Genomic DNA, 14,051 nt, shown 5'->3' with positions numbered 1-14,051 from the left:
TCGTGTGAGGCAGCGACTGAGAAAGCACTTGACCCTGAAGTGCTACACATGTTATCAGAGATCCATCATGAGAGAGAAAATTGGGTTCCCCAGTGTGTGGAGTTGCCTTCCTTCGGAAAGGTGCAGTGCCAGAAGTGGCCATGGCACTGATAGTATGCCCATGGAGCCTTGTGCCCGAACACTCCCTCTGTGAGAAAAGAGGTGTGTGATGGGCCATATGTGGGACATTCTCACCCTCAAACCTTGAGAGTTCAATGAGGGACACCATGAGCTCTTGCTCTGGAGGTATGTCGAAGTTGATGGAAAGGAGGATCCACCAGATTGTAGGTCCTCTTTGATGAACAATATTATCTCCATCTGTAGACGCATAGCCACCACTCTCCTCAGGATCCCAAGGTAAATGTGGATTCTAGAGGCTTGGTGTATGAAATGTGATATCTTAAGGGGATCCGTGGGCAGAAACCCTCAAGGGAGTTCCTACATGTGAAAAAATAATTGCGCTTCATGGCCATTTGAAACAAGACATCCCAGGGCACAAACAAGGAAACCATGCCCCAATGCTCTCCCCCAAGCATGCAGCCCTGGATGTAACCGGTGAAGAAGACATTCCCAATGGGGCATTTTCAGCTCCACACTTCTGAGTCCACATTTCCATAGCCTAAGCCACAGGGGAGCCCTCCAAACAGAGGCCTTTTAACCGAGATGTAACCGGTCTATTTCACGTGCTTTTTCCACAGGTGGATAAGAACAAGCCCTCCCTCTCCTGGAGGGCTTCCTGGGAGTGTGGTGCCTGGGGCCAGTGCCAGTGTGTTTGTTGTGTCTACAATCATAAGGAAGGAAGGGTGCGTCGATTGTATGATTTTCCATGAGCCCTGTGATGTAGCCTGCAATTTGAGGGTATTGAAAGTTCCCTCCTGGAAGGGAGAGGGCTCTGTCCCTGACAATCATGAGGCTAGATGATGAGGAGGTCTATTCCATAGAGACTGGTTTTGGTTGACAGACATCTTGCACGCTGGGCTGTGGTTGGCCAGCCAACTAGCCCAGGGTGCTCAGAGCATTGTTAGGATGCCCAATCATTGAGACATGAAGAGTCCTAGACTTCATATTCGATATCCCCTAAGAACGAGTCCAGAGGTCCACACACGAGCAAATCTACAATACCTCATGGACCAGGGAGGGAATGCTGCAGAGAAGCCATTTCTTGGGAGAGCACTCATGTGAACGTTGTTTCAAGTGTGTTGCTCTCTGAGTCCAATATGGGACCCTAGAGACCGAAGTACATATGAAGTGGTCAGCGTGTCCATCGGAAGGGCTGAATATGGGAAGTGTTGTGGAAGGATGAGCTAGTTGGGGTCTCTCCACAAAGCACAGGACGTCTTTCTGGACCACGGATTTTATATTTGATCAGACCTAGGTTGACAGGGAGAAAAGGCTGTGGGATCACTTGGACCATTCTCTTGGCTAAGATATTTCATCCATTATCACCACAGGTCAACTTGTAGCAGGAGGATTCAAGAGGCATTGAAGGGGGCAGAGGGGAGAGTGAGAGAGCTAGAGAGAAGGAGATGAAAATAAGGAGAGAGAGAGGACAAGGGGCTGAGGATTCAAGCCACCGGCAATGTCAGGATACTTGCTCCAAGGACCTGTCTTGGTTTAAGGTGGATATCCCACAAATGGGACAAACCAGCACACTTGTACCAGAGTCTTCTCTCCTTCCTGGCCTGACTCCCAAAATGTGTCCATTCCATTCCCTGCTCCATACTGGAAGACAGGTTTGAAAGCCTGCTATGGTACCTATATCTTCTCCACTGGCATGGGGTGGAAATCAGGTTGAAAGTTAATCCATCGTTTCCTTCCGTGGAAAAGCCTGCTCCCATAGACAGGGATGCTCGTGTATTGTTCTTCCTCCATCGGCCATTGTCTTCCTGTTCAGGCTCCTTGGGGAGTGGGTCTTTTTCAATCCCGTATTTTCTTTCCCCATGAGATTGTGGACTGTGTATTCCACGGAAGCAGTTCTTGAACCACCGTGTTGAGCCTGACACACGTTCAGGGGAAGATCCATCCTTCTGTAGAGAGCAGTTGGGCACAGAACAGGCAGAGTTGACGTCCATCTGAGACGTTCAGGCCCAATGGTTGCCATGGCAATGGCATGCTGCCCACCACATTGTGACACCACAGACCCTCTGTGAGAACAGAGGCGAGGGATGGGCCCAAAGTGGGAAGCTCTCACCGTCACCCCTCAATTGGTGTACATCGGGCAGCCTGAGCTCATGATCTGGAGGTATGTGGATACTAAATTAAAGGAGGATCCATTGGATGTATTGGACAATTGGATGATAAGTATTCTTTCCAGCAATCTTCTCATGGCCACCATTCTCATCTGGCTCCTGAGTAAATATCCACGGCTCAGGCTTGAGTATGGATTATGATATATCTGAAAGGGACCAGGGAACTCATCACTTCCAGTCTTTTCCACCAGGGGAGAAAAGCCTCCTAAATATGACCGGGATGATAAATGTCATTCCAGAGCTCAAACCATGACAATAGGCCCCTCTGCCTTCAACCAAGGACGAAGCCCTCAATATCAAGCCTGAGGACATATTGGAACGGGGGGAAGGACCATTCCCTGCTTCTGAACGTACACGTCAATAGATGAAAGCACACACTAGCTATCCACAGTAACAAATGCCCCGAGAATGAAGCTGGGATACGTCTGGTGGGTATTTCACAGGTTGATAAGCATAAGTTGTGTCTACTGGGGGGCTGGATTGAAGTGGGGTGACTAGCTCCACTGCTGCCTTGATTGTGGGGTACAAAATTGTCAAGAATTTCAGGAGTCTCTCTTCTTCTCCTCCGTGAGCCGTGTGGTGAGGGCTACATGGGCAGGTTTTGGGGCTTCCCTCTTGGACGAGAGGGGCCTCTAGCCTGGCAATTGAGGGTCTAGAGAAGGAGGAGGATGGTCCCAAATGGAGACTGGTTTGAGGGGACCGAATATTTCAAATCTGTCCCATTGTCATTCAGACCCTGCTGAAGGGTGCTCAGACCCCTTCTTAGATGCCAATTCACTGAGACATGGAGAGGCAGAGACTTCATTTCCCAAGTCCCCTTAGAAAAAGTGGAGAGATCCACCTCATCAGCAACTTCGCAGACCTGATGCCACAGGTGGGGTGTGCTGCAGAGAAGTGAATTTTCACTCGGTCCCGTATGTGTAGGTGGTTGAAAAGATTTGATGTCAGAGTCAAATCTGTGACCATGTAGAACGCAGTACAAATGGGATGGTTATCTGTCAGTGTGAAGGGCTGACAAGGGTAAGATAGGGGTACACTGTGTAAGGTGGAATATCTCCACACAAAGAGAGGAGTTATTTCAGGAATAATGCTGTCATATTTGATAGGAGTTTGGAAGACTGATGGAAAATCTTGGTGAAAGAAATTGACTGCTCTCCTGGATGGGAAAGGCCAACCAGGACGAGCACAGATAAGCTTGGATGAGGAGGATTCGAGAGAATGTGAAGGAGGAAGAAGCCGAGAGATAGAGTGAGAGAGAGAGAGAGAGAGAGAGAGAGAGAGAGAGAGAGAGAGATCAGATGTGGATACAAGCCACATTCCAGGGCACAATTTCCTTCCCAAGCCCTTGTCTGTGTTTCCAGGGACTCTTAGACACAAAGGCTATATCAGGACTCTTGCATGAGATTTTCCCTCTTTCTTGGCCTATCTCTCGAAATATGTCAGTTGCAAGCAGTCCTGCCTGCTGGGCACCCATGTCTTCTCAAAGGACACGAGGTGTGGGTCAAGTTAAATGACACCCTCTATTTTCCCTAAGCGGAAAAGGCGCTTCCTATTGAAATGGCAACTCATAGATTGGTCTTCCTCAGGCATTCCTTGATGTCATTATCCAGGGGACTTTTGTTTGGGTGTTTGGAATGACACCTTTTCTCTCCAAAAGAGATTCTGTCCTGTGTATTCGTGTGAGGCAGCGACTGAGAAAGCACTTGACCCTGAAGTGCTACACATGTTATCAGAGATCCATCATGAGAGAGAAAATTGGGTTCCCCAGTGTGTGGAGTTGCCTTCCTTCGGAAAGGTGCAGTGCCAGAAGTGGCCATGGCACTGATAGTATGCCCATGGAGCCTTGTGCCCGAACACTCCCTCTGTGAGAAAAGAGGTGTGTGATGGGCCATATGTGGGACATTCTCACCCTCAAACCTTGAGAGTTCAATGAGGGACACCATGAGCTCTTGCTCTGGAGGTATGTCGAAGTTGATGGAAAGGAGGATCCACCAGATTGTAGGTCCTCTTTGATGAACAATATTATCTCCATCTGTAGACGCATAGCCACCACTCTCCTCAGGATCCCAAGGTAAATGTGGATTCTAGAGGCTTGGTGTATGAAATGTGATATCTTAAGGGGATCCGTGGGCAGAAACCCTCAAGGGAGTTCCTACATGTGAAAAAATAATTGCGCTTCATGGCCATTTGAAACAAGACATCCCAGGGCACAAACAAGGAAACCATGCCCCAATGCTCTCCCCCAAGCATGCAGCCCTGGATGTAACCGGTGAAGAAGACATTCCCAATGGGGCATTTTCAGCTCCACACTTCTGAGTCCACATTTCCATAGCCTAAGCCACAGGGGAGCCCTCCAAACAGAGGCCTTTTAACCGAGATGTAACCGGTCTATTTCACGTGCTTTTTCCACAGGTGGATAAGAACAAGCCCTCCCTCTCCTGGAGGGCTTCCTGGGAGTGTGGTGCCTGGGGCCAGTGCCAGTGTGTTTGTTGTGTCTACAATCATAAGGAAGGAAGGGTGCGTCGATTGTATGATTTTCCATGAGCCCTGTGATGTAGCCTGCAATTTGAGGGTATTGCAAGTTCCCTCCTGGAAGGGAGAGGGCTCTGTCCCTGACAATCATGAGGCTAGATGATGAGGAGGTCTATTCCATAGAGACTGGTTTTGGTTACAGACATCTTGCACGCTGGGCTGTGGTTGGCCAGCCAACTAGCCCAGGGTGCTCAGAGCATTGTTTGGATGCCCAATCATTGAGACATGAAGAGTCCTAGACTTCATATTCGATATCCCCTAAGAACGAGTCCAGAGGTCCACACACGAGCAAATCTACAATACCTCATGGACCAGGGAGGGAATGCTGCAGAGAAGCCATTTCTTGGGAGAGCACTCATGTGAACGTTGTTTCAAGTGTGTTGCTCTCTGAGTCCAATATGGGACCCTAGAGACCGAAGTACATATGAAGTGGTCAGCGTGTCCATCGGAAGGGCTGAATATGGGAAGTGTTGTGGAAGGATGAGCTAGTTGGGGTCTCTCCACAAAGCACAGGACGTCTTTCTGGACCACGGATTTTATATTTGATCAGACCTAGGTTGACAGGGAGAAAAGGCTGTGGGATCACTTGGACCATTCTCTTGGCTAAGATATTTCATCCATTATCACCACAGGTCAACTTGTAGCAGGAGGATTCAAGAGGCATTGAAGGGGGCAGAGGGGAGAGTGAGAGAGCTAGAGAGAAGGAGATGAAAAGAAGGAGAGAGAGAGGACAAGGGGCTGAGGATTCAAGCCACCGGCAATGTCAGGATACTTGCTCCAAGGACCTGTCTTGGTTTAAGGTGGATATCCCACAAATGGGACAAACCAGCACACTTGTACCAGAGTCTTCTCTCCTTCCTGGCCTGACTCCCAAAATGTGTCCATTCCATTCCCTGCTCCATACTGGAAGACAGGTTTGAAAGCCTGCTATGGTACCTATATCTTCTCCACTGGCATGGGGTGGAAATCAGGTTGAAAGTTAATCCATCGTTTCCTTCCGTGGAAAAGCCTGCTCCCATAGACAGGGATGCTCGTGTATTGTTCTTCCTCCATCGGCCATTGTCTTCCTGTTCAGGCTCCTTGGGGAGTGGGTCTTTTTCAATCCCGTATTTTCTTTCCCCATGAGATTGTGGACTGTGTATTCCACGGAAGCAGTTCTTGAACCACCGTGTTGAGCCTGACACACGTTCAGGGGAAGATCCATCCTTCTGTAGAGAGCAGTTGGGCACAGAACAGGCAGAGTTGACGTCCATCTGAGACGTTCAGGCCCAATGGTTGCCATGGCAATGGCATGCTGCCCACCACATTGTGACACCACAGACCCTCTGTGAGAACAGAGGCGAGGGATGGGCCCAAAGTGGGAAGCTCTCACCGTCACCCCTCAATTGGTGTACATCGGGCAGCCTGAGCTCATGATCTGGAGGTATGTGGATACTAAATTAAAGGAGGATCCATTGGATGTATTGGACAATTGGATGATAAGTATTCTTTCCAGCAATCTTCTCATGGCCACCATTCTCATCTGGCTCCTGAGTAAATATCCACGGCTCAGGCTTGAGTATGGATTATGATATATCTGAAAGGGACCAGGGAACTCATCACTTCCAGTCTTTTCCACCAGGGGAGAAAAGCCTCCTAAATATGACCGGGATGATAAATGTCATTCCAGAGCTCAAACCATGACAATAGGCCCCTCTGCCTTCAACCAAGGACGAAGCCCTCAATATCAAGCCTGAGGACATATTGGAACGGGGGGAAGGACCATTCCCTGCTTCTGAACGTACACGTCAATAGATGAAAGCACACACTAGCTATCCACAGTAACAAATGCCCCGAGAATGAAGCTGGGATACGTCTGGTGGGTATTTCACAGGTTGATAAGCATAAGTTGTGTCTACTGGGGGGCTGGATTGAAGTGGGGTGACTAGCTCCACTGCTGCCTTGATTGTGGGGTACAAAATTGTCAAGAATTTCAGGAGTCTCTCTTCTTCTCCTCCGTGAGCCGTGTGGTGAGGGCTACATGGGCAGGTTTTGGGGCTTCCCTCTTGGACGAGAGGGGCCTCTAGCCTGGCAATTGAGGGTCTAGAGAAGGAGGAGGATGGTCCCAAATGGAGACTGGTTTGAGGGGACCGAATATTTAAAATCTGTCCCATTGTCATTCAGACCCTGCTGAAGGGTGCTCAGACCCCTTCTTAGATGCCAATTCACTGAGACATGGAGAGGCAGAGACTTCATTTCCCAAGTCCCCTTAGAAAAAGTGGAGAGATCCACCTCATCAGCAACTTCGCAGACCTGATGCCACAGGTGGGGTGTGCTGCAGAGAAGTGAATTTTCACTCGGTCCCGTATGTGTAGGTGGTTGAAAAGATTTGATGTCAGAGTCAAATCTGTGACCATGTAGAACGCAGTACAAATGGGATGGTTATCTGTCAGTGTGAAGGGCTGACAAGGGTAAGATAGGGGTACACTGTGTAAGGTGGAATATCTCCACACAAAGAGAGGAGTTATTTCAGGAATAATGCTGTCATATTTGATAGGAGTTTGGAAGACTGATGGAAAATCTTGGTGAAAGAAATTGACTGCTCTCCTGGATGGGAAAGGCCAACCAGGACGAGCACAGATAAGCTTGGATGAGGAGGATTCGAGAGAATGTGAAGGAGGAAGAAGCCGAGAGATAGAGTGAGAGAGAGAGAGAGAGAGAGCGAGAGAGAGAGAGAGAGAGAGAGAGAGATCAGATGTGGATACAAGCCACATTCCAGGGCACAATTTCCTTCCCAAGCCCTTGTCTGTGTTTCCAGGGACTCTTAGACACAAAGGCTATATCAGGACTCTTGCATGAGATTTTCCCTCTTTCTTGGCCTATCTCTCGAAATATGTCAGTTGCAAGCAGTCCTGCCTGCTGGGCACCCATGTCTTCTCAAAGGACACGAGGTGTGGGTCAAGTTAAATGACACCCTCTATTTTCCCTAAGCGGAAAAGGCGCTTCCTATTGAAATGGCAACTCATAGATTGGTCTTCCTCAGGCATTCCTTGATGTCATTATCCAGGGGACTTTTGTTTGGGTGTTTGGAATGACACCTTTTCTCTCCAAAAGAGATTCTGTCCTGTGTATTCGTGTGAGGCAGCGACTGAGAAAGCACTTGACCCTGAAGTGCTACACATGTTATCAGAGATCCATCATGAGAGAGAAAATTGGGTTCCCCAGTGTGTGGAGTTGCCTTCCTTCGGAAAGGTGCAGTGCCAGAAGTGGCCATGGCACTGATAGTATGCCCATGGAGCCTTGTGCCCGAACACTCCCTCTGTGAGAAAAGAGGTGTGTGATGGGCCATATGTGGGACATTCTCACCCTCAAACCTTGAGAGTTCAATGAGGGACACCATGAGCTCTTGCTCTGGAGGTATGTCGAAGTTGATGGAAAGGAGGATCCACCAGATTGTAGGTCCTCTTTGATGAACAATATTATCTCCATCTGTAGACGCATAGCCACCACTCTCCTCAGGATCCCAAGGTAAATGTGGATTCTAGAGGCTTGGTGTATGAAATGTGATATCTTAAGGGGATCCGTGGGCAGAAACCCTCAAGGGAGTTCCTACATGTGAAAAAATAATTGCGCTTCATGGCCATTTGAAACAAGACATCCCAGGGCACAAACAAGGAAACCATGCCCCAATGCTCTCCCCCAAGCATGCAGCCCTGGATGTAACCGGTGAAGAAGACATTCCCAATGGGGCATTTTCAGCTCCACACTTCTGAGTCCACATTTCCATAGCCTAAGCCACAGGGGAGCCCTCCAAACAGAGGCCTTTTAACCGAGATGTAACCGGTCTATTTCACGTGCTTTTTCCACAGGTGGATAAGAACAAGCCCTCCCTCTCCTGGAGGGCTTCCTGGGAGTGTGGTGCCTGGGGCCAGTGCCAGTGTGTTTGTTGTGTCTACAATCATAAGGAAGGAAGGGTGCGTCGATTGTATGATTTTCCATGAGCCCTGTGATGTAGCCTGCAATTTGAGGGTATTGAAAGTTCCCTCCTGGAAGGGAGAGGGCTCTGTCCCTGACAATCATGAGGCTAGATGATGAGGAGGTCTATTCCATAGAGACTGGTTTTGGTTGACAGACATCTTGCACGCTGGGCTGTGGTTGGCCAGCCAACTAGCCCAGGGTGCTCAGAGCATTGTTTGGATGCCCAATCATTGAGACATGAAGAGTCCTAGACTTCATATTCGATATCCCCTAAGAACGAGTCCAGAGGTCCACACACGAGCAAATCTACAATACCTCATGGACCAGGGAGGGAATGCTGCAGAGAAGCCATTTCTTGGGAGAGCACTCATGTGAACGTTGTTTCAAGTGTGTTGCTCTCTGAGTCCAATATGGGACCCTAGAGACCGAAGTACATATGAAGTGGTCAGCGTGTCCATCGGAAGGGCTGAATATGGGAAGTGTTGTGGAAGGATGAGCTAGTTGGGGTCTCTCCACAAAGCAAAGGACGTCTTTCTGGACCACGGATTTTATATTTGATCAGACCTAGGTTGACAGGGAGAAAAGGCTGTGGGATCACTTGGACCATTCTCTTGGCTAAGATATTTCATCCATTATCACCACAGGTCAAATTGTAGCAGGAGGATTCAAGAGGCATTGAAGGGGGCAGAGGGGAGAGTGAGAGAGCTAGCGAGAAGGAGATGAAAAGAAGGAGAGAGGACAAGGAGCTGTGGATTCAAGCCACCGGCAATGTCAGGATAATTGCTCCAAGGACCTGTCTTGGTTTAAGGTGGATATCCCACAAATGGGACAAACCAGCACACTTGTACCAGAGTCTTCTCTCCTTCCTGGCCTGACTCCCAAAATGTCTCCATTCCAATCCCTGCTCCATACTGGAAGACAGGTTTGAAAGCCTTGCTATGATACCTATATATTCTCCACTAGCATGTGGTGGAAATCAGGTTAAAAGTTATTCCATCGTTTCCTTCCGTGGAAAAGCCTGCTCCCATAGACAGGGATGCTCGTGTTTTGTTCTTCCTCCATCGGCCATTGTTTTCCTGTTCAGATTCCTTTGGGAGTGGGTCTTTTTCAATCCCGTATTTTCTTTCCCCATGAGATTGTGGACTGTGTATTCCTCGGAAGCAGTTCTTGAACCACCGTGTTGAGCCTGACACACGTTCAGGGGAAGAGCCATCCTTCTGTAGAGAGCAGGTGGGCACAGAGCAGGCAGAGTTGCCTTCCATCTGAGACGTTCAGGTGCAATGGTTGCCATGGCAATGGCATGCTGCCCACCAAGCATTGTGACACCACAGACCCTCTCTGAGAACAGAGGCGAGGGATGGGCCCAAAGTGGGAAGCTCTCACCGTCACCCCTCAATTGGTGTACATCGGGCAGCCTGAGCTCATGATCTGGAGGTATGTGGATACTAAATTAAAGGAGGATCCATTGGATGTATTGGACAATTGGATGATAAGTATTCTTTCCAGCAATCTTCACAAGGCCACCATTCTCATCAGGCTCCTGAGTAAATATCCACGGCTCAGGCTTGATATTGGATTATGATATATCTGAAAGGGACCAGGGAACTCATCACTTCCAGTCTTTTCCACCAGGGGAAAAAAGCCTCCTAAATATGACCGGGATGATAAATGTCATTCCAGAGCTCAAACCATGACAATAGGCCCCTCTGCCTTCAACCAAGGACGAAGCCCTCAATATCAAGCCTGAGGACATATTGGAAAGGGGGGAAGGACCATTCCCTGCTTCTGAACGTACACGTCGATAGATGCAAGCACACACTAGCTGTCCACAGTAACAAATGTCCCGAGAATAATGCTGGGATACGTCTGGTGGGTATTTCACAGGTTGATAAGAATACGTCCTGTCTCCTGGGGGGCTGGATGGAAGTGGGGTGACTAGCTCCACTGCTGGCTTGATTGTTGGGTACACAATTGTCAGGAATGTCAGGAGTCTCTCTTCTTCTCCTCCGTGAGCCGTGTGGTGAGGGCTACATGGGCAGGTCTTGAGGTTTCCCTCTTGGACCAGAGGGGCCTCTGGCCTGGCAATTGAGGGTCTAGAGAAGGAGGAGGGTGGTCCCAAATGGAGACTGGTTTGAGGGGACCGAATATTTAACATCTGTCGCATTGTCATTCAGACCCTGCGGAAGGGTGCTCAGACCCCTTCTTAGATGCCAATTCACTGTGACATGGAGAGGCAGAGACTTCATTTCCCAAGTCCCCTTAGAAAAAGTCGAGAGATCCACCTCATCAGCAACTTCGCAGACCTGATGCCACAGGTGGGGTGTGCTGCAGAGAAGTGAATTTTCACTCGGTCCATTATGTGTAGGTGGTTGAAAAGATGTTGATATCGGAGTCAAATCTGTGACCATGTAGAACGCAGTACAAATGGGATGGTTATCTGTCAGTGTGAAGGGCTGACAAGGGTAAGATAGGGGTACACTGTGTAAGGTGGAATATCTCCACACAAAGAGAGGAGTTATTTCAGGAAAAATGCTGTCATATTTGATAGGAGTTTGGAAGACTGATGGAAAATCTTGGTGAAAGAAATTGACTGCTCTCCTGGATGGGAAAGGCCAACCTGGACCAGCACAGATAAGCTTGGATGAGGAGGATTCGAGAGAATGTGAAGGAGGAAGAAGCCGAGAGATAGAGTGAGAGAGAGAGAGACAGAGAGAGCGATGAGATTTGGATACAAGCCACATTCCAGGGCACAATTTCCTTCCCAAGCCCTTGTCTGTGTTTCCAGGGACTCTTAGACACAAAGGCTATATCAGGACTCTTGCATGAGATTTTCCCTCTTTCTTGGCCTATCTCTCGAAATATGTCAGTTGCAAGCAGTCCTGCCTGCTGGGCACCCATGACTTCTCAAAGGACACGAGGTGTGGGTCAAGTTAAATGACACCCTCTATTTTCCCTAAGCGGAAAAGGCGCTTCCTATTGAAATGGCAACTCATAGATTGGTCTTCCTCAGGCATTCCTTGATGTCATTATCCAGGGGACTTTTGTTTGGGTGTTTGGAATGACACCTTTTCTCTCCAAAAGAGATTCTGTCCTGTGTATTCGTGTGAGGCAGCGACTGAGAAAGCACTTGACCCTGAAGTGCTACACATGTTATCAGAGATCCATCATGAGAGAGAAAATTGGGTTCCCCAGTGTGTGGAGTTGCCTTCCTTCGGAAAGGTGCAGTGCCAGAAGTGGCCATGGCACTGATAGTATGCCCATGGAGCCTTGTGCCCGAACACGCTCTCTGTGAGAAAAGAGGTGGGTGATGGGCCATATGTGGGACATTCTCACCCTCAAACCTTGAGAGTTCAATGAGGGACACCATGAGCTCTTGCTCTGGAGGTATGTCGAAGTTGATGGAAAGGAGGATCCATCAGAGTGTTGGTCCTCTTTGATGAACAATATTATCTCCATCTGTAGACGCATAGCCACCACTCTCCTCAGGATCCCAAGGTAAATGTGGATTCTAGAGGCTTGGTGTATGAAATGTGATATCTTAAGGGGATCCGTGGGCAGAAACCCTCAAGGGAGTTCCTACATGTGAAAAAATAATTGCGCTTCATGGCCATTTGAAACCAGACATCCCAGGGCACAAACAAGGAAACCATGCCCCAATGCTCTCCCCCAAGCATGCGGCCCTGGATGTAACCGCTGAAGAAGACATTCCCAATGGGGCATGTTCAGCTCCACACTTCTGAATCCATATTTCCATAGCCTAAACCACAGGGGAGCCCTCCAAACAGAGGCCTTTTAACCGAGATGTAACCGGTCTATTTCAGGTGCTTTTTCCACAGGTGGATAAGAACAAGCCCTCCCTCTCCTGGAGGGCTTCCTGGGAGTGTGGTGCCTGGGGCCAGTGCCAGTGTGTTTGTTGTGTCTACAATCACAAGGAAGGAAGGGTGGGTCGATTGTATGACTTTCCATGAGCCCTGTGATGTAGCCTGCAATTTGAGGGTATTGCAAGTTCCCTCCTGGAAGGGAGAGGGCTCTGTCCCTGACAAACATGAGGCTAGATGATGAGGAGGTCTATTCCATAGAGACTGGTTTTGGTTGACAGACATCTTGCACGCTGGGCTATGGTTGGCCAGCCAACTAGCCCAGGGTGCTCAGAGCATTGTTTGGATGCCCAATCATTGAGACATGAAGAGTCCTAGACTTCATATTCGATATCCCCTAAGAACGAGTCCAGAGGTCCACACACGAGCAAATCTACAATACCTCATGGACCAGGGAGGGAATGCTGCAGAGAAGCCATTTCTTGGGAGAGCACTCATGTGAACGTTGTTTCAAGTGTGTTGCTCTCTGAGTCCAATATGGGACCCTAGAGACCGAAGTACATATGAAGTGGTCAGCGTGTCCATCGGAAGGGCTGAATATGGGAAGTGTTGTGGAAGGATGAGCTAGTTGGGGTCTCTCCACAAAGCACAGGACGTCTTTCTGGACCACGGATTTTATATTTGATCAGACCTAGGTTGACAGGGAGAAAAGGCTGTGGGATCACTTGGACCATTCTCTTGGCTAAGATATTTCATCCATTATCACCACAGGTCAACTTGTAGCAGGAGGATTCAAGAGGCATTGAAGGGGGCAGAGGGGAGAGTGAGAGAGCTAGCGAGAAGGAGATGAAAAGAAGGAGAGAGGACAAGGAGCTGTGGATTCAAGCCACCGGCAATGTCAGGATAATTGCTCCAAGGACCTGTCTTGGTTTAAGGTGGATATCCCACAAATGGGACAAACCAGCACACGTGTACGAGAGTCTTCTCTCCTTCCTGGCCTGACTCCCAAAATGTCTCCATTCCAATCCCTGCTCCATACTGGAAGACAGGTTTGAAAGCCTTGCTATGATACCTATATATTCTCCACTAGCATGTGGTGGAAATCAGGTTAAAAGTTATTCCATAGTTTCCTTCCGTGGAAAAGCCTGCTCCCATAGACAGGGATGCTCGTGTTTTGTTCTTCCTCCATCGGCCATTGTTTTCCTGTTCAGATTCCTTTGGGAGTGGGTCTTTTTCAATCCCGTATTTTCTTTCCCCATGAGATTGTGGACTGTGTATTCCTCGGAAGCAGTTCTTGAACCACCGTGTTGAGCCTGACACACGTTCAGGGGAAGAGCCATCCTTCTGTAGAGAGCAGGTGGGCACAGAGCAGGCAGAGTTGCCTTCCATCTGAGACGTTCAGGTGCAATGGTTGCCATGGCAATGGCATGCTGCCCACCAAGCATTGTGACACCAC

This window comes from Sus scrofa, chromosome Y (assembly GCF_054392235.1).
Source record: "Sus scrofa isolate SSC_HxYL_T2T_F1_AM1 chromosome Y, Sscrofa_HxYL_maternal_Yorkshire_Landrace_v2.0, whole genome shotgun sequence".
Lineage (NCBI taxonomy): Eukaryota > Metazoa > Chordata > Mammalia > Artiodactyla > Suidae > Sus > Sus scrofa.
Note: the sequence above shows the minus strand (reverse complement) of the source record.